Consider the following 5,535-nt stretch of genomic DNA (forward strand, 5'->3'; position numbering starts at 1 on the left):
AACTGGTTTTTCAGGATAACCTTGTATGCGACTTGATTCATACGTCTTTCGCAAAGTTTAATCTGCCCAATTTCAGCCTTGCTGAAGCATCCCCAGATCATCACCGATCCTCCATCAAATTTCACAGTGGGTGCAAGACACTGTGGCTTGTACGCCTCTTCAGGTCTCAGTCTAATCATTAGACAACCAGGTGTTGGGCAAAGCTGAAAATTAGACTCATCAGAGAAAAGTCCAATCCTTAGGGTCTTTGGCAAACTTCAGCCTGGCTCTCCTTTGCTTCTCATTGATGAAAGGCTTTTTGTTAGCTTTACATGACTTGAGCCCTGCCTTTAGGAGCCAGTTATGAACTGTTGTTGCCGTGCACTTCACCCCAGCTGCCATTTGCCATTCCTTTTGTATGTCACTTGATGTCATCCTGCGGTTGCTGAGTGACATTCGAATAAGATGATTGTCATCCCGGTCAGTGGAGAGTCGCTTCTGCCGGACTGTACTCTGGCTGGCATTCAACTGACACTGGAATGGAATGGCTGTCAGACTTGTAGAGAAGCTGATTTTTATAAAAATGTGCAGTGGTCTCTTAATTTTTGCCAGAGCTGTATATATAAACTGCCGTGTTTTAACTTCAAAAACATCCCAAAAAAAATCTGAACATGGAAATAAGCTCCATTAGAAAGATGACCATTTTTGATTCTGCTCCTGGTTGTGACTTCCAGAATATTACTAGCCATAGCAGATTGTTATTCATCCACTCCTCCTATACATAAGCCGTGACTACATCTAGTGTGAGTGCTGGTCAGGACAGTGTCTCCATGACCAGAGGGTCAGGTTTTGGTTCAAGTAATGACCGGTGTTCCACGGTGATGGTGACAGGTCTAGACAGAGCAGATTGTAATCTGCTGCAGATTACATTTTAGGAAATCTCATCGAAAGATGGGAGGAAAAAAAAAAATATCCTTAGTGTAAATGATGCTGTGGATCTGACAACTGAAGCCGATCTATGCTGTGGATCTTCACTGTGGGCTTCAGTCTTGGCAATCAAAAGGATGAATTGTATTCTTCTATAGCAGCAGGATATCCACAGCTTAAAAGAGTTGTCCAGATTTGGGAAGAAAGTCTGTAGTCACTCTGTCACTAGACTTATGAATCTTCACAGTGTGTGCATTGCACACTGTCACGATTCTACGGTGGGAAGAGCGAGCAGTCATGTGACTACGATTATGCGATAAGCATACGTACAGTCATGGGCCAATTAGATGTGCTTGGCCTCACTCAATTCACTTCTATTATGTGAACGCCCATTCAGAATGTGGACGGAAGTATTTAAATCCGATACTTGTGGTCACGTGATTATCCGCTCTCGCCACCAAAGAATCCTGACAGCGTGCTGTGAGAAATCAGAAGTTTTCAGTCACATAAAGATTGCAGACTCTGATCCCAAACCTGGACAACCCCTTTAAGGCCGGAGTCAGACGAGCATGTGGAAAAATTGCTTGTGATTCATGTGTATTGTCATCCATGTGTCTGTTTTTAGATGTGTTTTCATACACCATTCAAATATGTACATGATCAAATACAGTCTGCTACATTAGATATGACTATGTATGTAAATATCAGATGCTGCAAAGATGTTGTGTGGGATCCCCTCTTTTTCTCTCCATACAAGAGTAGAGTTGGAAGGGACCGCAAGGGCCATCGGGTCCAACCCCCTGAGAGTGCAGGTTTTCCTAAATAATCCCAGCTATATGTTTATCCATTTTCTGCTTGAAGATTTCCATTGATGGAGAGTTCACCACCTCCTGTGGTCGCCTGTTCCGCTCTCTGTCCTCAATGTCAGAAAGTTTTTCCTAATGTCTAATCTGAATCTCCTTCCTTTTAGTTTCATCCCATTGCTTCTTGTACTTCCTTGTGCTAATGAGAATAGGGTGGTTCCCGCTGCACTGTGACTGCCTTTCAGATATTTGTAGACCACTATTACGTCTCCTCTCAGCCTTCTCTTTTGCAAACTAAACATTCCTAGTTCTGTTAGTTGGTCTTCATAGGACATGGTTTGCAGAGCTTCTACTATCTTGGTTGCTCTTTTCTGGACCTGCTCCAATATACCGTAGTGGTGGGGCCCAAAGAGTGGGGGTTACACAAAGTGGATGAGTGGAGCACAATAGACCGCTCACAGGCACTACTGGCAACACAAGGTATTTGAGAGAAACCTTGTTTCTCAACATAATATCGATGTGGCCATTGATGAAAACTGGTGAACCATCTCTTTCAGTATTAGCCGCCTGCGTTGAGCCTAGAATATATGGGCTTCTTCCAGGTTAGTGGGTGTGACTGGCTTAGGCTACTTTCACACATCCGGTTTGAGCACTGCGGCTCAATCCGGCTGTGAAAACTATGCAACGGATGCGGCGAAAACACCGCATCCTTTGCATAAGTTTTTACATGCGGCCCGTCTGTTTTTTTCCGGTTGCAGCATGCTACTGAGCATGCGCAGTGGAAAAAACGCATGCGGCGACCGGATGCGTTTTTTTTTTCCGCATCGCGCCGCATCCGGCCTCCATAGGTATGCATTGAAAAATGCGCCGCAGCGGCCGGATGCGGCGCGTTGCAGGGAACGTTCGATCCGGCCGCGGCATCGGCTAAATCTGCCGCATGCGTCAAAAACCGGACCGAACGCAAGCCCCGGCGACACAATACGGCACTAATGTAAGTCTATGCAAAAAAAAACGCAACCGGCGTAAAAAAAACGGTTGCGTTTTTCTGCAGAACGCCGTATTGTGCCGCAGAGCAAAACGGATGTGTGAAAGTAGCCTTAGGCTGCTTTCACACATCAGTTTTTTGCCATCAGGCACAATTCGGCAAAAACATGAAAAAAACGGATCAGTTTTTCCCCCATAGACTTTCATTAGCGCTGGATTGTGTCAAATGGCCTTGCGGTTCATCCAGTTATTGCCGGATCCGGTAAAATGTACTTGTCCGGCGGCCGTATGAAACGTTGAAGTGAACGTTTTTGTGTCCGGAAAAAAATAACGGATCTCGCCGGAGCCGTATTGTGTGTTTTATAATGGAAGCCTATGGACACTGGATTCGGCGTAATGCGGCAAAAAAACTGATCCGGCCGCTGGATCCGTTTATTTTTTTTTAACTGAGCATGCTCAGTATCACACCTGTTAAAAAAACTGAAGGAACTGATGGAAAAACTGATCCGTTTATTCGCCGGATCCGTCGCATCAGTTTTTTCGGCGGATCGTGCCGGATGACAAAAAACTGGTGTGAAAGCAACCTTAGGCTGCTTTCACACATCCGGTTTTTGCAATGCGGCTCAAAAACCTATGCAACGGATGCGGCAAAAAAAACGGATCCGTTTCATAAGTTTTTCCATGCGGCCCGTCCGTTTTTTGATGGATGCGGCTTGATACTGAGCATGTGCAGTGCAAACCTCGCATCCGGCGTCCATAGGCTTGCATTGTAAATCGCGCCGGTGCAATGCGTTTTTTTCGCCGCACAAAAAAAGTGCCACGCAACGTTCCATCCGGCCGCCGCATGGGCTAAATATGCCGCATCCGGCAAAAAAAGGACGCAACGCAAGCCCATGCGGCACAATACGGCGCTAATGCAAGTCAATGCGGAAAAAACGCAACCGGCGGCAAAAACCGGATGTGTGAAAGCAGCCTAAGGCTACTTTCACACATCCGGTTTGAGTAGTGCGGCTCAATCCGGCTGTGAAACTTATGCAACGGATGCGGCGAAAACACCGCATCCTTTGCATACGTTTTTACATGCGGCCCGTCCGTTTTTTTCCGGTTGCGGCACGCTACTGAGCATGCGCAGTGGAAGAAACCGCATGCGGCGGCCGGATGCGGTTTTTTCCGCATCGCGCCGCATCCGGCGTCCATAGGCATGCATTGAAAATGCGCCGCAGTGGCCGGATGCGGCGCGATGCGGGTTTTTTTTGCCGGAGCAAAAAACGTTGCAGGCAACGTTCCATCCGGCCGTGGCATCGGCTAAATCTGCCGCATGCGGCAAAAAACGGACCGAACGCAGGCCCATGCGGCACAATACGGCACTAATGTAAGTCTATGCAAAAAAAAAACGCAACCGGCGGCAAAAAAAAACGGTTGCGGTTTTTCTGCAGAGTGCCGTATTGTGCCGCAGAGCAAAAATCGGATGTGTGAAAGTAGCTTAAGGCTGCTTTCACACCTCCGGTTTCTGCAATGCGGCACAATACGGCACTTTGCAGGAAAATCGCAACCGTTTTTTTTTTTGCTGCCGGTTGCGTTTTTTTCTGCATAGACTTTAATTAGTGCCGCATTGTGCCGCATGGGCTCGCGTTCTGTCCAGTTTTTGCCGCATGCGGCAGATTTAGCCGATGCGGCGGCCGGATGGAACGTTGCCTGGCACGTTTTTTCGTGCGGCAAAAAAACCCGCATCGCGCCGCATTCGGCCGATGCGGCGCATTTTTCAATGCATGCCTATGGCAGCCGGATGCGGCAAAAACCGCATCCGGCCGCCGCATGCGGTTTTTGCCACTGCGCATGCTCAGTAGCATGTCGCAAGCGGCAAAAACCGGACGCGCCGCATGGGAAAAACTTATGCAAAGGATGCGGTGTTTTCACCTTATCCGTTGCATAGCTTGCACAGCCGGTTTGAGCCACAGAGCTCAAGCCGGATGTGTGAAAGCAGCCTTAGGGCTAAGTTCACACTTCAATTGTTTTGCATCAGTCACAATCCGTAGCCTTGAGGAATTACGGAATCCTGCAAAATATTTTGCAGGAATCCAGTATTTCCCCATAGACTTCTATTAGTGACGGATTGCGACTGATGACCCTGCGTTGCATCCGCTGCATCGCGGTCCGTCGTTTTTGACTGACCGCCGAGCGGGGAGCAACGCAGAATGTAACGTTTTTCGGACCGTCAAAATTAACGCGCCGCGCAGGAATCCGTCGCCATCCGCCACACTTGCAATGAATGTCTATGGTGCTGGATTCCGTCGTAATCCGTCTTACGACGGAATCCAGCGCTGGATTCCGCCATGCTCTACTGAGCATGCCCAGCACGCCCACTGGGCTGTCCCAAACACAAACGGATCATGACTGATCAGTCAAAAAACGGATGCACAGCGGATGTAATGGACACAACTGATCAGTTTTTTCACAGGATTCCTGTGAAAGGAATCCTGTGAAAAACACATCAGTTTCATCAGTTGACATAAAAACAACTGATCCGTTGCTGACGGACCTGACGGATTGAAAACAACTGAAGTGTGAACTTAGCCTTAACAAAGACCCCTTATCACGTGACAGAAATGACTGATACCGGGAAGGAGCCCATACAGTCAACATCTACCGTGCCTCCTGGGTCTCAGTGCCGCGGCGCGATGACGTCATTAGTATGCGCCTGCAGAGCAGAATAGAGCAGCTCATGGCGAGGGTTGTATGCGGGGACACCGATGGCGCTGGTGCTGAGAAGTGCAGTAATAAATGTACAAGCCGCAGTGGTGAGGTTCACTGCTGACCACGCTTGTAGTGCTTCCTCCTCTCC

Source organism: Anomaloglossus baeobatrachus, chromosome 4 (assembly GCF_048569485.1).
Source record: "Anomaloglossus baeobatrachus isolate aAnoBae1 chromosome 4, aAnoBae1.hap1, whole genome shotgun sequence".
NCBI lineage: Eukaryota > Metazoa > Chordata > Amphibia > Anura > Aromobatidae > Anomaloglossus > Anomaloglossus baeobatrachus.